Source organism: Pleurodeles waltl, chromosome 11 (assembly GCF_031143425.1).
Source record: "Pleurodeles waltl isolate 20211129_DDA chromosome 11, aPleWal1.hap1.20221129, whole genome shotgun sequence".
Lineage (NCBI taxonomy): Eukaryota > Metazoa > Chordata > Amphibia > Caudata > Salamandridae > Pleurodeles > Pleurodeles waltl.
The window spans coordinates 598,313,848-598,338,919 of record NC_090450.1 but is presented as its reverse complement, the minus strand read 5'-3'; positions in this window follow the sequence as shown (position 1 = coordinate 598,338,919).

Sequence of the window (25,072 nt, the reverse complement as noted above, 5' to 3'; positions counted from 1 at the left end):
ACATAGTGGGTGTCTCCTTTTCCTGCGGGCACCTCTGCCCCAGCCCCTGCTACCCCTGCTGCCTTGAGTGTAGAGGCCTGAGGAGTATCTCTGTGAGTCAGACTGCCATCTTGAATGCCATCTAGGGGTCGTCCACCCAACTGCAGTAGATGAGTGCCTTCCTGGAAGGCATTCATAGTACCTTTTCTGTTCTACAGAGATCTTTACAGCCTCTGGTCTCCTCACTGATGGCATCCGGTCACCCCAACATTCCATCCCCCCTCCACTTCCGTCTTCCTAATCCAAATCCCCAATTCCTCTACTTATCCTAAGCACACTGACAGTACCCATCTCAACACACAAAAGCAGCCCACATAAACATAAATACCACAAGACACACTGGCACGCTAACACTCAACATATACCCACACACACATTAACTACCACTTCCCCAGACACCCCCACCACAGGCCCACACAGCGTATCAAGCATACCCACAGGTACTACCACAACAGGCAGTGACACACCCGCCACATCCACTGTACCCGCAGACAACACCCCAACTGATACACAGACATCCACCATACTGACCATACAAGCAGACACTACTTCAACAGACACCCACATATCTACCACTACAAGCATACCCACAGATATCACCCCAATAGGCACACACATCTCCTACTCTATCACCCTGCACCTCCAATTCCCAGCCCCAAAGATGGACAAACACCCACACTCACACAAGCAAAAGACACCACCCAAACAGAAGCATACCTTGGACATGCACACTTCCAAGACATTCACACCGACACAGCAGACAACCACTTCCTTGTCCTTCAAATCCCCACCCCCTCCTGGTCAAGGTCCCTGAGTTCTGAAGGAAGATTTTTTGTTTGCCCTTTCTCCTGTTCCCTCCACCCCGTCCCAATCCCAAGAGGCCCGGACCCACATTCCGACCCATCCCTTCTACCTCCAAGTCCTCCCCTGTCACACCTGCCCCCCTACAAGCACCCATATTGCTCCCCCCAAAAAGAAGCCTACCTCTCCAAAGAATTAGTCCACCCCTCTCAAACCGATACCCACCCATCCCAAATCCGACCCCCCCCCAAGGATGATCCCTGGGAGTGCCTGTCCACCCACTTGATGCCCCTTCATGGGAAGAGTGCATGGACAATTGAGTATGGACTAGCCAATGCCCTCAATTCTGAGGATTTTCCAGAAAATAAACCAAACAGTTGTTTTGTTGGGTTCACTTTTGTCCTGTAATTCCCTTTCTACCTTTATGTTGTTCCTGAGTAATTTGTGGTGTTTCAGCCTGATTGCTGATCCATTTGTTGGGGCTTGCAGTATCTGACGTTTTGGGCAGTGCTGGTGTCAGTCAAGACAAAGGTAGATGTTGACTGTTTGGAAATATGTTTTTAAATGACATTTTGGTGTCATTGCGTTCTGTTTGGTATGGTAAGTATTTCATCTTGTGTTGTCCAATGTGAGCACGTATGGTGTGATACTTGTCCCCCTCATATGGACTGTAGATGCATCTAATGTATGGCAGCTTGAGTTTTGTTTCTGCAGACAAGGCGTGTGTTCAATTGTGCTACCTTTGCTTGCATTTAAGTGTGTATGTGTCCATTTAGCTGTGTACGTGGCAGCTACTTCATGTAGATTTATGCCCCATGCAGATGGAGTTGTATTTGCTTTGTTGACTTGCACTTTCACATTGAGCAAATAGGTATGACACTTGAATCTAACATTATGGCCCTCATTATGACATTGGCAGAGGCCGCTCGCAAATGTCATTCCACCATCAAGCCTCATAGGTGGCCTGAACCCTGCTGGCCCTAATTTGAGTTCCACGATGGGCCAGTGGGCGGAAACACTGTTTGCACCTGCCAGGCCAGCAGGGAACTTTGTCTTAACATTGCAGCCGGCTCCTAATGGAGCCGGCTGCAATGGGGTGGTGTGGTGGGTGCAGTAGCACCCGTCGCTCATTCCACTGCCCATAATGGGGACAGTGGAATGCACGATGGAGTTGTGCATGGAGAGCCCCTGCACTGCCCATGCCAAGTACGTGGGCAGTGCAGGAGCTCCCAGTTCCCATTCTGCCAGCCTTTCCATGGCGGTGTAAACCACCAAGGACAGGCTGGCGGATGGGGACTTGTAAGCCCCAGGGGAGTGCTGCCCTGGTGGATTGCAACTGCTGGGACTGCCAGGCTGCAGGCTGGTGGCAGCCTGGCAGTTGGACCGTAGCGGCCCTGCCACGGTCATAATGTGCCAGTCGGACTGCCACAACCACGGCAGTCCGACCGCCACCGTGACCCTAGCCAGGGTCTTAATGGCCCCCTATATGTCCCTGAGATACCGAAAGGGCCAATTACTGTGCAAATGTTGTTTAAATGGTATGTTCTAAGGGGAATGTCCCCAGTGCGGCATTTTTCCCCCAGTGCTCTTGATGTCCCCCATCCCTAATCTGCAGGTATTGTTTGCATAATGAGCTTGGGATATTTGTCTCTTTAACTATTGTGAATCCCATTGTACTTCCATTGTGTTGTAATGTGGGTGAGGTGTTAGTCAACTGCTGGGCAGGTTCATGGGATTGGTGTTTGTGTTCCATGACACATCCATGCATGTGTGTGGCACATCTGACAACAGGCAAATTTGGAACTGCATCCTGACCATCACTGAAAAGGTCATCTTCTCCTGTACTACACAAATAAGTTGCACTGGTACTCCCATCTGGATAAATTACCATTGACGTGGTTCAGAGCCATACATGCCATATGTCTACTTCAAAGGACATCTGTTCAAAACTTACATAGAATACTCGGTAAGTTGGTTGTAGCCAACAACACCATCATTCACCTTTCTCATGTTAGGATCCTGTGGCTTTGTGTCTGACAGTCATGCACTCTTCATGTACTGGCATTCTGTACACATTGACATGGATTGACACAATGCTATCTTTTATCTGAGTAGCTGGCTCAGGGTAAACATAGAAATGCTACATGTATACAAGGTGCTTTATTTACAGGTGCAATTGTATCTGTGAATTCTATACAATGTCCAGTTCACAGACCGCATGAGTGAACGTTAGCCATATGTAGCACAATCGGAGTCCAGGGTTGAGGGACATGTCATGAGACATGGTTAGGAGTAGTGTGAATTAGTGAGGATTTAGTATGAAAGAGACAATGACAGTACATAGCAGATAAATCAAAGTGGGCAGGTGATTACCTACTGTCACAACACTGACATGATCTTAAGCCCAGAACTAAGAAGAAACTGTCCATGTGGCACAGACTGGTGCTACTGGGTGCATTTCATAGTGAATGTTATTTCTTTCACATCTTCATCCTCTTATGTATGTGGTGCCTCCTATGCCATGGCGGATGCTGTTGTAGAGGTAGAGGGGGGCCACACACACTTCAGGGGATAGAGATTTGGAGGTAAAGGTCCAGGCAGCTGCCATTTGTGTGAACACATAAGGCATCACTGTAGTAAGAACGAACTGCTGATTTTTCAACACTGCAGCAACATCACTGTGGTAGGCAGCCATGTTTTCCCTGAGGGAGGCCACTTCCCGCTGTATGGACTTCAGAGTATTATACATAGCCCTCAGCCTGTTGTCGGTTATGCTGCTGTCAGTTTGGGAGCACATTTGTTGTAGCCTCTGCTTAAGGACAACAGCTATGTCAGCCAGTGACTGCTGGAGTCCATGTAGTGGGGAATGGGTGCCTCTGATGGCAGCTGAGTTGTCCTTATTTGGAATGAGGTACGTCTGCACTTCCTCTAGTCTGCCTGCCATGGTCTCCATCCCCACCTGCATCTGCTTGGCCAGCTCTCACTGGACTCCTACCACTGTCCTCTGAAAGCTGGGTTCTCGGAGTCCAGGGCTGTGTGAGTACTGGCTGATGGTGTGTATTGGAATCTGGGTGGTTCACGTAGAGACCCTGCAACACTGTGGTGGACATTATGACAATGGCAGTGACTGTTAAAGTGGTGGTACTAGCGCCAACAAGCTGGTGGTAATTACTGCCAAAATATGACCATGGCGGTGGTAACACCCATAGACAGCCAATGTACCACACCAACCGCCAGGGTGTTAAAACCACTGACCACGGCGGCAGCCACCAATAGCCAGGCGGAAGACAAGGTACCACCCACCACATTATGACATAGCAAACCACCACGATTTCCGGGGTGGTACCAATGTCATCAAAAGCCTGGCAGAAACAGAACACAAAAAACAAAAGACTCACCATCAGAGTCACTGAGAAGATCAACGCCACCATGGAACTGGAACTTCAAGTCTTCTCCGTGCTCTTCTACTCCATGCTTCACCTAGAACACCAGTGCCTACAAAGATGACAACATGAAGTACAGCCACCTAGCACACAAGGGAAGCAGGGAGGAAAAGGACAGTGACATACACACGCACAACACACACCACTCACACACACACACACCATTCACACAACCAGCTGCAGAGGGAAACCAGTGTCATAGGATCCATGTTATAATAATGCAAGACATCATATAGGTTGAACTGATTTAGTAATTTGATGCTAACAGCCACCATATTGTCCATGTGATAAAAGAAATTGGAGTAAATGTTCAGAAAGTGCCAATGGGCAGTTCAAAGTACAAAAGGCCCAGATGGCCACAGGGCATAGTCCAAGCCCCAACTTGTTTCCTGACAATATCCGCACTACACTGTGCAGGGGCATTATGTTGTAAAAGGGCAGGCACCTCAGGGGGAAGGAGGGTGGGGAGCACCTCATCTGAAGTGGGGAACTTGCCCATCGGTTCTGGAGGGGGCTCCATGTCCATTTCCCTTTGCTGGGGAGTGCAAGGTCATAGTCTCTGAGGTGGGTAACTTGCCCACTGGTTCTGGAGGGGGCTCCATGCCCATTTCCATTTTCCTTTGCTGGGGAGTGCAAGGTCACAGTCTCTGAGGTGGGTAACCTGCCTATTGGTTCTGGAGGGGACACTATGCCCATTTTCCTTTGCTGAGAGTGCAAGGTCACAGTCTCTGAGGTGGGGAACCTGCCAACTGGTTCTGGAGGGGGCTCTGTGCCCATTTTCTTTTTCTGGGGAGTGCAAGGTCACAGTCCCTGAGGTGAGGAACTTGCCCACTATTTCTGGAGGGGGCTCCTTGTACAACAGTCCCTAGAGGGTGGGCTACATGCCCTCTGTTGGAGGTGAGGGCTGCTGTGTCCCAGCTGGAGGTGAGGGGTCCTTACCCACTGCTGTTGGAGGTGTGACCCGGCCATCCTCTGCTGGAGGTGAGGGCTCCTTGCCCACTGCTGTTGGAGGTGGCTTCTTGCCTCTCTTAGTTGGTAGAGTAGGAACCTTCCCTTTCTTGGGTGGTGGAGTGGGATCCTTCCCTTTCTTGGGTGGTAGAGTGGGATCCTTCCCTCTCTTGGGTAGTGGAGTCGGATCCTTCCCCCTCTTGGGTGGTAGAGTGGGATTGTTCCCTTTCTTGCCTCCACGACTAAGAGGTGCCTCCACTGTACCCGTGGACTGTTTGGCTGAGGTGCTGTGCTGGGTCATTGTGACCCTGCTCTTACGGGCAGGACGGGTGGATGAAGGGGGAGGGAAGAAGTCAGGTTGGGCAAGGAAAACCTTCTTAGGGACGGTGGGGCAGGATGAGGGAGGAGAGATGGGGGTGTAGGTTGAGGGAGTGGTTGTTGGAGGTACACGTCTGCTGGACTTGGGTGCAGGTGCATGGGCAATGTGCTCATGTGAGGCGGATGGCTGTTGGGAGTCTGAGGAGGGTGGCAGACAGGGTGAGAGAGGACATAGGGGATGCATGGATGGATGTTGTGGAGGTGTCTGCAAGTGAGGTGTGTGAGGTGCTTGGTGTGGTGAAGGTGGTGGTGTCTGTTAATGCAGTGCATGCAGGGGTGAGTGTGGATGTGACTATGAGGGAGGAGGAGGAGCTGGAGGGAGATAGTGGAGGAAGTGGATGTTGTTGTGTGTGCAACTGTCTGGTGTTTGTGTGAGTGCTTGTGGCCTGAAGTGTACTGCTTGTGTTTGTCTGTGCCACTCTTGTGTGATGTTTTGTGTGCATGCCTGTCTGTACGTGTGCATGGGATGGGTTGGGGTTGAGGAGACTGGGAAGTGGTAGTTGGAGGGGGGACGGTAGGAACAGGTATGATGGCTGCCATCAGAGAGGATGTCAGAGCCTGAAACGATCTCTGTTGGGTCACCAATCCACCGTGGATGCTTTCCGGAATGCATTGCATTGCTGCATCTAGGATGCCAGCCCCTGTATGGCATTCACAATGGTTGACTGGCCTACAGAGATTGATCTCAGGAGGTCAATAGCCTCCTCACTGAGGGCAGCTGGGCTGAGGAGCCGGGGTGAAGGAGATGCCCACCCTCCTGAGTGAGCAGACACGGGCAACTCGGTGAGGGGCTATTGGGAGGGTGTGCTGGTACAGGGGTGGCAGCAGTACCTGTAGCTTGGGTGGTCCCAGAGGTGTCTGCCACCACCAGGGAGCTTCCATCAGAGGAGGAATCAGAGTCACTGTTGTCACCTCCTGTTTCTGCTTTGGTGCTCCCCTCGCCCTCTGTCCCACTGGTTCCCTTGGGGTTGGTGGACTCTGCTTCCTGGGTCCTGTGGGTTGCAGCTCCCTCTGTCACCGTTGGCCCTGCTCCTCCGCCAGGTGATGCTAATGCATATATGGGCAGGATGACAGAAGAAAAAAGGGAGAGAGAGAGAGAAAAGGAGCACTTGGTCAATTACAGCACCAACACAACAGATGACATACATATTACTGTCACACACAGGGATCTGGATTGAGTACCATGCATCGCACTGGCATTCCATTGGCTAGGTACCACAGCAAGATGAGAGCCAAACGCCTCCAACTGCACCCCTCCTGGGACCCCCTAAGCCCTGTCTGACATGGAATGCAACCTAGCTAGGTTACCATATTTTGGAATACACCCATTACCCTTGGGCTGGATCATGCTGCAATGTATGACCTGGCATTAAGGGGCACCCACTAACTGACATCCACTACCAGGATCCCATGCCACCTACCAATTATAGTTGTAGTGCCCACTATACTCACCCCCTTGTGGCTACTGTGATGCCCTGAAGCGTCCATCCAGCTCCAGTATGCGGCCAACAGGGAGGTCAGGTTCCGTCGGGCACCCAACCCTTGTAGGGAAGCCATCCCCAGCTGGGCCTCTGTGTTCTTCCGGGCCCAGCATCTGAGGTCCTCCCACCTTTTCCTCCATGGCTTCTCCGCCTGATGTGAACCCCCAGGGTCCACACGTCCTTGACGATGGCATGCCACAGTCCCTTCTTCTGATGGGCACTGACCTGCAGAGATAAGACAGACTGGATGACAACATTACACATACAATCCAGCCTGTCACACATATGGCCCACAAATCCCATTTCCATCTCCATTGGCACACACAATTCCCGGCACCCACCATGTACACTACCACCAGACATACCACCCCCCCAAATGGCACAATGCTTGGACACACATCTTCATGCAACCTTGTCACATGGATCGTGCCCATAGTGTACTCATATGTTGGTCTGGAGGCCCATAAAGCTGTTCATACTGGGGTAGGACACCATCCACCAGGTGCTCCAAATCCTCCGAAGTGAAGGCAGGGGCACCTTTGCCCAGTCACATGGCAGGTTCCAGACACAGCTCAGAGCAGCACACGCACTGTGGGTTTTGTCCTGTATAAAGTCCGGAATCAAGTGAGGTCATAGATAGAAAATGCAGTCACGTCCGCAGTGGTGTACACTGTCACTACCGCCGGTGATCCCCATTGGCCACTGTACTCCATAGAGCCCCATGTTCGCCAATGAGGAATAGCACGGCAGTGCAAGACCGCCTAGCGCCATGACGCCCAATGTTGGCGGAGTTACCTCACTTCCAACTGTCCTTGCATACAGGACAGACATTCGCCATTTTATGGTGGTGGACAACATTCAGATAATCGAGAACTGCGTCATTGCTATAATTTGCACATACATTGCCATTCCCATGGTGCTAACACACTAATGCTCAATGTACACTGAGGTGGCAGCTCCATTGTTCAAATTGTGACACCCTACTCACTCTTGTGTCCCTTATATACCTACCACTGCAGAGGAATAAGAGGAGGAGACAAGTCCCCATGTACAGACCCCTTGCTACACTGGAGGACAGGCCCATTATCCTCATCTATAGACTGAACAGGGCCACAATCACAGAGTTGTGTGCTCAATTGGAGCCCGATATTATATCAGCTATCCGTCATCTCACTGGGATCCCCCCTTTTGTGCAAGTTCTATCTGTGCTCCATTTCTTGGCAACTGGTTCTTTCCAAGTGACAGTGGGCTTGGCAGCAGCAATGTCACAGCCAATGTTCTCAATCATGCTGGTAAGGGTTTTGTCTGCCTTGGTCAGACATGTGCAGCTACATTGCTTTCATCCAGGTGGAATAATTGGCCACTGTCAAGGCAGAATTCAATGCAATGGGATATATACCTGATATTATTGGGGCGATTGATGGGCGACATATAGGACCTCGTTATGACGCTGGCGGTAAGTCCCACTTACCACCACGTTGACTGCCGCTAACTTAACTCCGCCGCGGCAGATATACGTTCACCATATTATGACACACACACCAATCCATCAGTATTCAGCCACATACACAAATCCTCCAGCCCAAAGGTCAGTGTTATACTGGCGGTATCAAGATCCACACCGTTACGCCAACAGAACTACGCCCATCACATTATGACCCACGAATCACCATGGCGGACATTCAACGGAGGTAAACCATTGGTGGTATATACCCCACACTCAAAATGGACACACACAAACAAAACAACACCACATTGGAAATTCAAACAACACGCACCTGGCACCCATACCCATACCACACCCACACCACTATAAAACAAACACCCACAGTACCCACAACCCTTTACCATTCCAAACCATTGCCAGCAGAGAGACATCAAGACCACAGACACAACTAGAGCCACACACTATTCACACCTACACAAAACTCACACACCCTACATTACACACCCCAACACATTACCCAACACACCCTTACCTACACAACTCACACAACACCCATGACACCACAAAGACACCCCCGTTTCACAGACGAGGAGCTAAGGGTCTTGGTGGAGGAAATTATCAGGGTAGAGCCACAGTTATTTGGAGCACAGGTACAGCAGATATCGATATTTAGGAAGATGGAGCTATGGCGGAGAATGGTAAGGTACATTCCATTGCAGCAAGACACCAACTCGCTGTACAGAGGACTGGCGGTGGACCCCCTCCTCCTTCTCCACAACTAACAGCATGGGAGGAGCAAGTCTTGGCAATCCTGCATTCTGAGGGCCTGGCCGGAGTAGGAGGAGGACTGGACTCTGGTAATTCAACTCTCTACTACTACTAGCCCCCACCTGCATGCCATCACATACCCCCACCCTCACTCTCATCACACCACCACTTCCCACACACCCCACCATCACATCTCACTCATCCCAATGCCAAGCCCTACATACTCTATCAATATATGGACACCACTCACAGCCCTGCATGGGCACTCCTCACTAAAGCATGCACACTATAGAGAACTAATCATCTCACCAAACACCAACGTAGACAAATGAAAGCTGCCAGGGCAAATACAACCAAAGAGGGCAAGTCATGGATGCACAATATGTCAGATGCAGAAACCATAACATATCATTTACATCCCCACAGGTACCCCAGCCAATGTCAGCGGAGAGGAGGTGCCAGCAATATAGCAATATCCAGTCCCCCAACAGAAGAGGCCCAAAGTGATGACAGCACCTCTGGTCTTCATGATCTGGATGACCTACCTGGCCCATCAGGGACCTCTGGACAGCCGGTTACCCAGGCCCAGTCACACACCACCACAGAGCCTCCCCATCAGGAAACACCACCACAGCACCCACCCAGCGTACCCACACCTCTGTCCCCAGGACACACCAATCAGCAGTGTGACCACCCCTACAGGGACCCCAGGCCACACCTCATACCCAAGACTATCAGGGACTCAGGGACCTGGGGTCAGTGGCAGTGGGCACACAGTTCAGGGGACAGAGGCACAGGCCAACAGGGAAACTGGGAGGACTGCTGTGCACTAGGGGGAGGACAGGCCCAGGGAACCGAGACTCCGGGATGCACTTGCAGAGATCCTGGGTGCCTATCAACATTCCTAGGACACGATGGGCCAGATCCTGGACAGTGTGCAGGAGAACAGGCGGCTGCAGGAGGGACAGTACCAGGGGATCAGGGAGGACTTGCAGGCCATCAACAACACCCTGATCTCCATAGCAGGGGTGCTGGCAGACATGGCCAATATTATGAGGGAGGCAGTCTCACACCAGTGGGCCCCTGCCACTAGCCAGACAGCTGAACAGCCTTCCACCTCTGCTACCGTTAGTGGACAGGAGGCCCCATCAGAGGACTTTCAGGCCACCAGCACCCTTCCCCCTGCAGAAGGTGAACCACCCCGCAAACGTTCCCTGCTATCCAGACAGAAGCCAGAGACACTTGCCAAGACCCCTGCCAGGAAATGAGACTCTCAGTCACCCTGTCCACCTTGAACTGCCATTGCTCCCCTTCCTATGTCCCCTTGGTCAATGCACATGTGCTACAAAGAGACTGGAACAATACCCTGGACTTTCCTCTATCATCACCCCATCCCATTGCACTTGCCCCTCTATATTTTAACACCTCAATAAACACCCTTGGAAAACAAAGAAGTTTGGAGCATGTCATGTATATCAATTATGTATGCATTGAAGCAGGTACAAACATTGCAATCCAACTGTACCGAAAATGAGCATGGATTAATGATCTGTAGCTGGCTGCAATGATTACACCAAATAAATGTGAGGTCACCAACATCTGCAAAATTAATTGGTAGAGGGAACAGTAAGTGGGCATAGAAGTGGGAAATATCAGCGTGCCTGTGTTACAGAAATTCAAACAAATGTAATTGATATGTGAAATAACACTGTCCTACCTGTGTGTCATTAGAAGTATTGTCTGATCACAAATGTTCTGTTGTCCTCATCCTCATCATCTGCCTCCTCATCCTTACTTCCACAGGGTCCACTGCCGGCACACAGGCATCTCCAGGCTCCTCCTCCTGCAGGAATGGGACATGGCATCTGAGGGCCAGGTTATGCAACATGCAGCATGCCACCACTTCTTGGGCGAGTAGCACAGGGATCCACCTGTCAAATGGAGGCACCAGAACCTGGCCTTCAGGAGGCCAAAGGTCCTTTCAATTATCCTTCTGGTTTGCCCATGGGCCTCATTGTAGCGTTCCTCTGCCCTTGTCCTGGCATTCCTCACAGGGTTCAGCAGCCATGATAGGTTGGGGTAACCAGAGTCACCTGAAATATTGAGAAACAACATTTAGCCACACACTATCCCATATAGCTCACACCATACCCATACATCAACATCTACTGGGAGGGAACCAAGGCTCCCCTATTAGCCACACCCTGTGCCTCTGTTGTTGGCCCATCACATTTGGGATGCTGCTATTCCTCAGGACAAAGGCATCATGCACCGACCCAGGATACTTAGCATTGACGTGGGAGATGTACTGGTCTGCAAGGCACACCATCTGTACGTTCTTACGATTTCAGAACACCTGTTCATTCTGGAGGGGGGACAAATACAATATGTGTTCCATCGATCACCCCAATTATGTTGGGGATATGTTCCATTGAATAGAACTCGGCCTTTGCTGTGGCCAAATCTTCAATCTGGGGGAAAACAATGTAGCTGCACATGTGTTTATTCAGGGCAGACAACACTCTTGCGAGCACGATTGAGAACATTGGCTGTTACATTTCTGCTGCCAAGCCCACTGTCACTTGGAAAGAACCAGTTGCCAGGAAATGGAGCACTGATAGCACTTGCAGAAGAGGGGGGGATCTCAGTGGGGTGACGGATATCAGATATCAATTCAGGCTCCAATTGGGCTCACAGTTCTGTGATTTTGGCCCTGTCAAGTCTATAGGTGAGGATAATCTGCATGTCCTCCAGTGTAGCCAATTCCACAAGGGGTCTGTATGCGGGGGTATGTGTCCATCTCCTACTCATCCACAGCGGTAGGAATCTAAGGGACAAAAGAGCAAGGAGCCGGTCACAAACTGAACAATGGAGCTACAACAGAACTTTGCATCCTGTTAACTTGAAATGGGTCAGTGTGATTTGTCCAGTATGTCGTAATTTCACCAGTGACACAGCAATTTTCAAGGGCCCGTCCACCCCCTGAAATGGTGTCCATCTGTCTTGTGTGGAGGGACAGGTGGAAGTGAGGTAATTCCGCTGACGTTGGGTGCCATTGCAGGAGGTGGTCGGGAAAAGCCGTGCATTGGTTATAGTTGGGCCCTATGGGTTACAGTGGCCAGATGTGATCTATGCTGGTGGTGACAGTATGCACCACCGCAGTCGTGACCTCCATTTTCTACCTGATTTCTCACTTGCAACCTGACCTTCCATAGGAGAGGACCTACACTGCATGTGCTGCTGTGACCTGTGTCTGGAACCTACCATGGCCCGTGTGACCGGGGAAAGGACCCCAGCCTTCACATCAGAGGAGTTGGAGAGACTAGTGGATGGGGTCCTACCCAGTACAGACTGCTGTATGGGCCTCCAGACCAACAGGTGAGTACACTGTGGACACAATACATGTGGCATGAGTGCATGGAGTGGTGTGTGTGAAGGCCTTGTGTAAGGGTGGTGGGTGGATGTCCTCTGGGTGGTGTACAGGTTGTGTGCTGGGCCATGTGTGTGTATATGGTGATGGAAACGGGTATTGTGGGCCATATGTTTAAAAGGCTGGGCTGTTTCTCTAAATCTATTTTCCTGTGTGTATTGCCTCTGCAGGTCAGCGCCTATCAAAAGAAGGGTATGTGCCGTGCCATCCCCAAGGAGGTGTGTACCCTGGGGGTCTATGGCAGGCTGAGCTCCCACTGTCGCAAACAGTGGGAGGACCTGGGATGCTGGGCACGGAAGACGGCTGAGGCCCAGCTGGAGTGGCCTCCCAATGAGGAAGGGGTGCCCGTCGAACCCTGACCCCCCTGATGGCCCGCATACTGGCGGTGACCTATCCAGAGCTGGATGGGCGCTTGAGGGCCTCACAGTACAAGGGGGTGAGTACAGTGACCATCATTACAACTTACCCATGGTAGTGTGGTATCCGGATTGGGGATGTGTGTCAGTGGGTGCCCCTATGCCAGGCCTGACATTGCAGTGTAGGCACACTGGTGGCTAGAGTTCCGAAGAGAAAATCGTGCTACCTAGCTCGTAGGCATTCACTACTGGTCAGAGCTGAATGGGTCCCAGCTGTGTTGCATTTGGCGGTGTGTACCCCTCCTCATGCCTTGGTGGCTAACTATTTCTTTGGTAGTGCAATGGCATATTACGTAGGCCTGTTCCCTGTGTGTGAGGGTGCTGTGTACACCAATGGTGGTGTTGGTGTAGCCATTGACCAAGTGTATCCTTTGTCTCTTCCCCCCCGTTTTTGTTTTGTCATCCTATCCTTATGTGCATTAGCATCATCAGGTGGAGGAGCAGAGGCACCGGTGATGGAGGGAGCTGCATCCCACAGGACCGAAGAGGCAGAGTCCACCGACGCTGAGGGCACCAGTGGGTCGGAGGGCAAGGGGAGCACCACGGCGGAGTGCCACATCAACACCCATTGAGTTTTGACACTGCCTCAGATTTAGGACTGATTTTAAACCAGACACTGCACCAATATCTAACACCAGCCCAGTGGTGGGTTTAGCATGGCAAAATCTAGGAGTAATGATTACAATTCTACTAGATTTTTTTTGCTTTTTAAGTGTGCTGCATTCTGTAGCACACATAGTAACAGCAAATTGTCCTTTAAGTTTGTTGTTGTGCAGGAAGGTGTTCCTTGCTGCACAAAATCAATCATCCCCTCAACTCAGCCATCCTTGCACTATAGTGCAAGGGTGGCTGCGTTAGCGCACAACAGCTAATTTCCACTTGCACAGGGGATACACGGGGGTGCGTTGTATTCTTATGTATATGGCTACATTTTGAAAATGACAGTGCATGATGCTACCTACTTTGGCACAGCAGCAGCCACCATCATTTTCTGTTTGATCCAGCCCTTTATCTTGTCAGATGGAGAGATTGCAGCTACTTGTCCAGCTGCACACATGATGTTGACAGACATGCACAATGTGTTGCATGTTTTTTATTTTGTTGCCAGTTCCATATGGTGCATATGGTTGTCTCTGAGTTGTTGTGGATTCACCCTGTATGGGTGGTGTTCCACAAGTTGCAAGCTTTTGGGCAGATTTTTCTCACATGGCATGACTCAGGGCAGCTGTAATATGTATTGTAGTACAGTACAGCAGTTTAGATATCCAGAGATGTGAGATGTTTACTTGAATACAAGACAGCCCTGCAATTCCCCCTGCATAGATTTGTTCTCCCTGCACCAACAGAGGCATTTTTGCAACATGATGACGGGGTGCCTGCTTTGAAGGGATGATTTGTTCACGTGCAGCGAGGTGTCCCTTCCTGCACATGTACAAGCTATTTTTGCTGAGATGGAATTTCAATGTGTGCTGTGAGATGCAGAACACATGAGTAAAAGGCAATGCGACAACAAGGAAGGGAAGCATTTTGGCCAGAGACACCACCCCAAGGGTGGTATTGATTTCCATCCTAGTCTCTGATATCTACGTTGTGTTGGTACAGGGGCTTTGACAGTATTCAATGGGTGTTGTAATGCCACAGCCACACTATTTGCATGTGCCTTCCAGGCAATGTAGTACATATTTACATGGTGGAGTATAGCCATAATGAATGGCCTATGTTGACGTTATGTATGTTTTGATTCAGGGCCTATGTGTCCCGATGCAACTCTTTAGCATGCCTTGAGCCTCCACTTCTGTCATTTGTGTAATTCCAGATATCCCCGCTGCAACTTACTCTGCATTTGTGGGGGTTCTTGGTAGTCTGTGCTGTCCTGTCCTACAATTTCGGTGACCAGCTTCTCTGGGATGACTGCCGTAACCATCTCTTCCAGCGCATCCAGGTCCTCCTGTGGTGTGGGACCTCACCTCCAGTCTGCAATGCTGCCATTAAGTTCCTGTCAAGTTTCTCCTCAGTCCTGTGCTTACAATCGTGCCAGCGCTCCTTGCACTTGGAAACAGTCCTCTTCACCTCTGTGATGCTGTTGACTTTGTCCACTATTTTCTGCCATATTGCATCTCTCTTACCAACTGGCAATGTAGAGGTGACAAAGAGCTTTTGTTGGTGCTCTGTCATCTCTCTGACCAGGATATCATGCTCCTCCTCCATAAACCGACACTTGCACTTTCTCTTATCCTTCTCCTGGGGCTTTTCTGAACTCTTCTGGCTGGTACTTGGGTGATTGGGGCCTCCCCGGGGTTTCGCCTGGCCTGAAAATCCATCTTCTCTTGCAATTTCACTCTTTCCTGCTTGTGCATTTGTTTTGACGCTACTGCAGTAAAGAAATGGCTCTAGCCCTTTTGGGACATGTTTATGTGCTGCGAAAGGGTGTAGCATCATTTGTCCTTACGGCATGTCGCAGATATTAGCATCCTTTTTATGGACGCTAACCATTCCTTAGAGCCATCCTATTTCATTTCTTAAATATGGCGCATGGATGATGCTAAGGAATGAAGCTAGCTCACATTAAAAAAAATTACGCACAACTGCGCTAGTGCAGTTGTGCATCATTTTTCATAAAGGTGCCCCTATGTTTATAGCTATCTACCAAGCTTTAGATACTACTGAAAAGGTTCAGCACTATCTATAACATACAGAATGACCAATAACATTGACCAGTTAAACACCTGGAGAAAGGCACATAATAAGTAGGTTAAATCAAAACACTTCTAAGTATCAGTGAAACCTTAAATGCAAAAAGAATAAAGCTGAAAGCCCTCAACCCTTACAAACTACCCACAAATAAACCTTTAAAATTTAATTAATACAACTTTTATTCCTGCAACAGAAAACAAACCACCTGAGCGACTTTGGAACACCTTCAATCGAAGACTGTAAAGAAGAACTCAATCATAAACTTTGTAAGTACAAAATGCAAAATACTTTTAACTAAAAGGAGGGGAGAAAAATACATATAGGGATGGCGCTCACAGTAACTACACCATTAGTAATCGAAACTAAAGTTAACACGGTGCTCCTGGAAGGAGGGTCCTCCCAACTCCTCCAAAAATTCTCCTGGGAGAATATCAGGAATCAACACAAATGTTCCAAGGCACTACGTGTAATTAGTAATAATGATGTCCATATCTTGAGTGTCCAAAAAGCAACCAGTAGCTTGAGTCCAATTATTGGTTTATTCACAAAAAGTTCCAAATTAATAAATCTTCATAATACAGCCAAACATTTTCCTTGGCTGAAAACCAAAAGTACCAGTCTGGAGAATAGTGCCGCCAACACGTGTTTCATCAAGCGAAATGCTCGCAGCAACTTCTTCAGGGCATATGATACAATTCTTTCTAAGTCCCTATTAATAACAAATAAAATCAAAACAATAAGTAACAAACTTCCCGAACTAATTACTGAATCCATCACCCAAAGTGCCAATATATGATAAGTATGAACAATGAGTGCCAAAAGATGCTCAACCCCATGCTGAAATTAAAAAGTTAGTAATGAAACAATTAAACATTGCTAGAAGACTGAGGTGCTACCCTCTGACAGATCTCAAATTAGAACATGTCTAATTGAAACTCATATACGATCCAATAGATGAAGAGAAAAAGAATCCTAGAGCGACACCCATAATCTAACATGCGTGTAGGAAAAATAATCACCACCCTAAATTGAACAGCCAAGTGTAACCAGAGTAGCATGCAAACCTAAAATTCAACCAAACACCAGTGTCATAAATCACCTTACCCCTAAAAATACACTACAGTGCATCCTACCTTACAATCAAATTCGGAGTAACGACATCAAAAAGAAATCATCCAAAACGCTGCTCCGCGTTTCTGGTTTCAAAATTCCCAAAGTGCCGATTCTCACTACACTGAAAAAAAAAACAAATTATCTGCCCGCTCAATGGCGATAATCCCTCGCAAACATTTGAAACAAATATGTAGCAGTACTTACCTGCCAGCGTGTAATCCCGTTCAGTGTTTGGAATGAATACTCATTTGTTCGTGTCTGTACCACGGCATGTACGCTTACGTTAAACTAACCCTGTCCCCTATCGGAAACCTCCATTTAAACACAAAGTGTAGAACTAGAAAACAGACTACAAACTATTATAGCAAGTGCCATGTTGACAGTAGTGAAGTATCACTACTCTCCATTATGTGTGTGTCCAGCTTAGAGAATAATAACCACCACTCACTACACCAATTCAAGAATATAAACAGTCTAGAAAAATATCGCTATTAACTATAAATTGCCCTTAGCCCTATGATACATGTCAAACAATCAAAAAAGAACACAAAATGCAGCGCTCATGTTAGATTTTGAAAGTTAGAGAACACGAAGTTGTAAATAAACATGTACACCATCCAAAAAGTCTGGAAAAATATCACTATTAATTGGAACTTACACCTAACCCTATAATATATATTTGACAACCAAAACACGCAAAATGCACAGCTCATGTTAAATTTTGAACATAAAAAGCACAACGATATGAATAAATATGTACACCATCTTGGTAGTAACCAAACTATTCCAGTCGCTCTAGGATAATCCTTCTCCCATCCAATTTGAATCCCTCAGAACCTCATTATATATTCCTCAGTGTACCAGGGAACTGACAATTATTATAATCTATGCTAATGTTAACACGTCCCTCTATGATAATTTATTGCACATTAGGACTCGTTTTAGGCCAATGAATCTTTTGACCCAGTTGAGAGACACTTTAGGACGAGATAGCTAATCAATATGTCAATCAATACGTCAATAATGTCAGCAATATTTATCACAACAATACATTTTACTTTAGTCAAAGACATTAATCAACTCAAACACCACCATGACCTTGCAGCCATGAATAACCACACCATTTTAGTAGAATTTTATGATATTTATTCCCTATTGGTTACAATTCTAAAATCAGATGTGTTAATCTCAAAACCAAGAAACAAAATAGCATAGTCACAATATGGCAACTCTGATAGGATTTGATTAAGGCAAGAATCACAAACATCAAGACATAACACGGCGTGAACATAGATCAACCTTAGCAAAGTGTCATCAATGCGTTTGTTCAACAAAACATAGATTCAGTCATTTGTCTATTTGCGTCAGTGTAGTGAACTCCTGTCCTAACCACTCATTAGCATTAGCATGTTGGGCTTCATGCAAAATAATTTAGAACACCAATTTGGAAAACATATAGCTATGGTCTCTGTCAAAAGTAAGCAGTTGGTACCTAGAAAGGAAAAGCAAACAGACAAATCACAGTTTCATTGTCATAGTTACCCTACAAGGTTTGGGTCAGCACTCAGGTTCAGTCTTCGTCTTCAGGACATCAGTCGATTTGCCATCAGTCAGAATTCATCTCTGGGGCAAAAGGGGCACTTCCCTCATAAGGAGGTAAAGTGTAAAATGGGCAATCTAAGAAAAGGATGGTTTAAGTAAAACCAAGTAAGTCACCAAACAGTGACAAAGTTTCTGGATAAAATCAATAGCATTCCCTAACCCACTTAAATGGCTCCCTGTGTCATGGGTTTTTTCGCTTTTTCGTTGTACATTCCCCTAAAATTTCATTGGTCCATGGTTATACCCCACTATCTTTACCCAGTTAGAAAACAGATTATGTCATTCATTTTTCACCCCATATTAGTTTACAGACATTTTATTGGTCCATATGATTGACGTCTTCAGAGGTAGCACATCCGGTATGATTTCATCCTTCTGTAATTCTTTGCACATCTTTTGGTCAGTAGCTCCATTGTCTTCACCGGTTTGAACAACCTTGTACATTATACTAATCTACACTGTTGCATTTTAGCTAACACTTTCCTACAAGCAATATGAATTTCATGAGAACGGATCTACTATGATTACATTCAGCTTCTAGTTTGAAGAAAACAAGAAGTCATGTCCTTTTGCGAGTCAGCACACTGCAAGTTAGGAAAAATACACTTAATATGAGAGCTAGGCAGCTAAGCCTCGGCTCATGCTAACTTAAGGCCTACAAAGTTCATTAGTACAATTTCAATAACGTACTCATTAATAATTAGTATGAAACTTATCCACTTACAATAATTCATAAACATTAGTCATTTTTATTAGTCCACGTATCCACGTATACATTGACGGCCACTCCCCGTGGTCACATTTCAAGTGCAAGTTTAAGTAAAACCTAGTGACACATTTTCTATGCAGCATTATTGCACACTATTTCATAACATTTCACGTTAATATAGATTATATAAGCTACGCTATCTCACTAATACAAGCATAAACCTTATTTCACTAGTAGAACAAATACAGTCATGTAAAATATATGAAATATAAACAATCAAGCTTATTCCCATGTATAAAAACAAAAACTGCATAACTCATGTAACCACAATATAGAGATTTACAATGGTGACATTGTGTGCAAACTAATGTTGCCGACTTGTTAGAAGACTGGTGATCATGTCAGAAAACTGTGTATCAGAAAAATAAGAGAAATACGAAAACGTACAGAGACATTGATCATAATAACATAATGAATCATATTATGTTAATCTCCCAAAAAGTATTCCAATTCATAATTCGTATTCAAACCTTCTTCTACTGCCCTTAATTTTAAAATCCAAACACATTCCCTCCTTCTCAGGGACAATTCTCGATTCCCCCCCGAGGGTCTTGGTGTACATGATCAAAATCAAAAAAATTTAAATTCTTCACTACACCTTGCTCAGGACATTGCATCATATGGGCTGCTATGGGATAGCGAACATCCTCATGTTTCAAAGCTCGAAAATGTTCACTAATTCTAATTCTTAATGGTCTAATAGTGCTACCCACATAGAATAATCCACATTTGCAAACAATCATATATACTACAAAGGTACTGTTACAAGAGATATTGGAACCGATATGAAATGTGTCCCCTATTTGATTTTTGAATGTGGATATACCTGTTTTTGCCCACTTGCACATTCCACAGTGACCACGTTTATAAAAACCCTTACTAAAATTAGTTAACCAATTATCACTGATTTTAGTATTGAGAGAACTGGGACTTAAGACATTTTTTAGAGTTCTACCCCTACGATAAGTAAAGAGAGGATTATCAACGATGCAGTCCTTGATAGTAGTGTCAGATTTTAACACATGCCAGTGTTTGGTCATAAATCTGCGAAGTAAAGCAGACGTATGTGTGAAGTTCACAATACACCGAACTTCATCACTATTTCGATTAGTTGATTGTTTCAAAGTATCTCCTCTGGGAATCTTCATGATTCTATTACGGGCTTGTCTAAGCGTGTGTAACTGGTAGCCCCATTGTCTGAATCTCTTCTCCATGTCATCAATACAATGTAAAAAAAACAATTTCTGTACTACAATTGAGTCTAGCCTGCATTATAACCCCATATGGGATGGACTCTCTCTGATGGCGTGGATGTGCACTACTAGCATGAAGTATGGAATTACAAGCAGTACCCTTCCTATAGAGTCTACTTTCGATCTTGCCATTGTCCACAAACAGTTCCACATCCAAAAACGGAATCCTCGTAGTACTATACTCCCATGTGAATTTGATATTCAAACTGTTCGAATTAAGATATTCACAAAAACTCTTCAATTTTGGAATGTCACCTGTCCATATCGTAATACAATCATCAATGTATCTACCCCAATATAATATATCAGAGTTCCACATTTTGCCTTCTGTACTCCATATTATCTTATGTTCAAAATAACCCATGAAAAGATTGGCATAAGCTTGAGAAAAACGAGATCCCATCGCAACCCCCTGTTTTTCGATGGTGACATTCCATCTTAAAAAGAAAGTAATTATTGTTCAAGATAATTTCCGTCATGTCCAGCAACATCTTAGTGTGCTCATATAGAGTAGCTGGTCTATTATGCAGATAATGTCTTAATGCTAATAAACCCAACCTATAGTCAATGCTGGTATATAGAGATGTCACATCCAAAGTAACCAGAATCATACCTGGTTCCCAATTAATATCTGCCAGAATACTTAAAATATGCTTAGTATCCTTGATAAATAAAGGAAGATTAAGAACATAAGGTTGCAAGAAAATATCAATGAACTCCGAAAGTCTCTCTGTGGGGCCCCCCAAGCCCGACACTATAGGTCTACCAGGTGGGAATGGTTGGTTCTTGTGAATCTTTGGTGAAGTGTACAAACAAGGATACTTAGGCCTGAAGACATGAAGATACAGATATTCATCCTCATTAATTAACTGTTTTTCTAATTATTGTTTAAGAAAATCGTTAGTTTTATTAGATAATGCTGGAATAGGATTAGACGTAATCTTTTCATAACAGGTTTGATCTGATAATTGACCAAAAAGCTCTTGTTCATAATCAAACTTATTCATATTCACAATATTGGACCCTTTATCGGCTTCCTTTATAACCATATTATCTTGTACTGAGAGAGATTTCAAAGCTGTATATTCCTCATTACTAAGATTGCTATACTGAAAAGAAACGCATCTCTTTTTTTTGCGTTCAAAGTTGTTCAAATCTCCCCAAACCGATTTGAAGAAGGTATCTATACTATTACCACTAAACAAATTTGACGTCCACTTAGATTTAGATTTCAGACCACTATCAACGGTACTAGAAGAAATGTCTAAATCATTCAGGATCTGCGGAACCATAATCGAATCATGTTCATAATCAGTGATAGATAATAAGGTTGCCGTGTCATGAATATCCTGAATTGAAAGGGGACAATAATCTTGATTGATATCATGTAGGGTATTGCTCACCCTATGGCTCAATTGTAATGCAAAATGTTTTTTCAGTTTCAAGCATCTAATGAATGTGAAAAAATCTATTTTTGTTTTGTAGAATTCACCAAAGACCCCTGGACAAAATCCAAGGCCCTTATTAAGTAATGACAAATGGTGTGCTGATAATGTCAAATTCGATAAGCTCTTAATGGAAATGGCAGCCTCATTCTCATCTAACGTTTTTCTTTGTTCCATAATCTGGTTCTCATGCCCTTCCTTTCTTCTACAGTTATCTCCTCTTTTGCCCGCCTTGTTTTGCGGTATCTTCTTTTCGTCAATTCATTTCCTATTGCCCCGTCTGATCCTTTGTACCTCCCTTAAAAAAGAAGGGGTCCCATGTCTGTATGCTCCATCATCCCTTGCAGTATCCACACTCACATCTGACTCACTACTACTGATAGATGGGACATTTAATGAAGATTGGGAACCAATAGTATGTGTTCGTGGATCATCACCTTTTTTATTAGGTCATCATATTTCTGAGAGAGGGTATATATTCTACCATTCTGATAGTCACGTTCATCTCGTTTGAGTTTGCGTGCCTTTCTCTGAGTGATCAAACTTTGATGTTCATTAATAATTTCTTTCAAAATAGCGAAGTTCTTAATAGTAGCTTCTTCCAAATTGAGTTCCTTTATTTCCTTCTCTAAGTTAAAGATCTCTTGTTGTAATTTTAAAACTTTCTTGTCTGTATTCTCAATCAAAATACTCATCAATCTTTAGGAGCTAGAAGTTAGCTCCTTCTCCCAACTTTCTAAAAGATCTTCATCTAAATCATCATAAGTCGGAAAAATATGTGACCTCAGCCCCCTAGGTATCCTATTCAATTTGGCATATTGTTTCAGTGTGGCTCCATCCCACCATCTTGACACTTCCTGTTTCTTAAGTTTCTCCAGTTTGATGAATTTATCTTTTAAACCTGATTTAGACTGACTAGTCATGCCTGGATTCAATCTCATATTCTCACTATCTGATGAGAAATTCCTAAATCGCTCTGCCGCTAGTTTGTCACGATCCATGTTAATCAATAGAAAAAAAAGAAAAACAAATATTATCACTGTATCCAGGTGTCTGGAGCAGCCCGTCTATATCTGAAATCACCCATAACCTAAAAAGAGGGGAGAAAAAGACATATAGGGATGGCGCTCACAGTAACTACACCATTAGTAATCGAAAATAAAGTTAACATGCTGCTCCCGGTAGAAGGGTCCTCCCAACTCCTCCAAAAATTCTCCTGTGAGAATATCAGGAATCAACACAAATGTTCCAAGGCACTACGTGTAATTAGTAATAATGATGTCCATATCTCGAGTGTCCAAAAAGCAACCAGCAGCTTGAGTCCAATTATTGGTTTATTCACAAAAAGTTCCAAATTAATAAATCTTCAAAATATAGCCAAACATTTTCCTTGGCTGAAAACCAAAAGTACCAGTCTCGAGAATAGCGCCGCCAACACTTGTTTCATCAAGCGAAAATGCTTTCAACTACTTCTTCAGGGCATATGATACAATTCTTTGTAAGTCCCTATTAATTACAAATAAAATTAAAACAATAAGTAACAAACTTCCCGACCTAATTACTGAATCCATCACCCAAAGTGCCAATATATGATAAGGATGAACAATGAGTGCCAAAAGATGCTCAACCCCATGCTGAAATTAAAAAGTTAGTAATGAAACAGTTAAACATTGCTAAAAGACTGAGGTGCAACCCTCTAACGGATCTCAAATTAGAACATGTATAATTGAAAATCATATACGATCCAATAGATGAAGAGAAAAAGAATCCTAGAGCAACACCCGTAATCCAACATACGTGTAGGAAAAATAATCACCACCCTAAATTAAACAGCCAAGTGTAACAAGAGTAGCACGCAAACCTAAAATTCAACGAAACACCAGTGTCATAAATCACCTTACCCCTACAAAATACACTACAGTGCATACTACCTTACAATCAAATTCGGAGTAACAACATCAAAAAGAAATCATCCAAAATGCTGCTCTGCGTTTCTGGTTTCAAAACGCCCAAAGTGCTGATTCTCACTACACTGAAACAAAAATAAATTATCCACCTGCTCAGTGGCGATAATCCCTCGCAAACAATTGAAACAAATATGTAGCAACACTTACCGGCCAGCATATAATCCCCTCCAGTGTTCGGAATGAATACTCAATTGTTCATGTCTGTACCATGGCGTGTATGTTTACGTTAAACTAACCCTGTCCCCTATCGGAAACCTCCATTTACACACAAAGGGGGTCATTCTGACTCCCGCTGGCCGCGGTATCCGCTGGGCCGGCGGGAACCGCCAGAATACTGCTGCGCGGTCACAAGACCGCCGCGGGTATTCTGGGTTTCCCGCTGGGCTGGCGGGCGCCAGAAGGCCGCCCGCCTGCCCTGCGGGAAACACCCTTCCACGAGGATGCCGGCTCCGAATGGAGCCGGCGGAGTGGAAGGGGTGCGACGGGTGCAGTTGCACCCGTCGCGATTTTCAGTGTCTGCATAGCAGACACTGAAAATCATGGTGGGGCCCTGTTACGGTTGGCCCCTGCAGTGCCCATGCCATTGGCATGGGCACTGCATGGGCCCCCAGGGGCCCCACGACACCCCATACTGCCATCCTGTTCCTGGCGGCCAAAACCGCCAGGAACAGGATGGCGGTATGGGGGTCGGAATCCCCATGGCGGCGCAGCAAGCTGCGCCGCCATGGAGGATTCCCCAGGGCAGCGGAAAACCGGCGGTACACCGCTGGTTTTCCGTTTCTGACCGCGGCTGTACCGCCGCGGTCAGAATGCCCTTGGGAGCACCGCCAGCCTGTTGGCGGTGCTCCCGCGGTCCCCGGCCCTGGCAGTCCATGACCGCCAGGGTCGGAATGACCGCCAAAGTGTGGAACGAGAAAACGGACTACAAACTATTATAGCAAGCGCATTGTTGAGAGTAGTGAAGTATCACTACTCTCCGTTATGTGTGTGTCTAGTTTAGAGAATAATAATCACCACTCACTACACCAATTCAAGAATCTAAACAGTCTAGAAAAATATCGCTATTAACTATAAATTG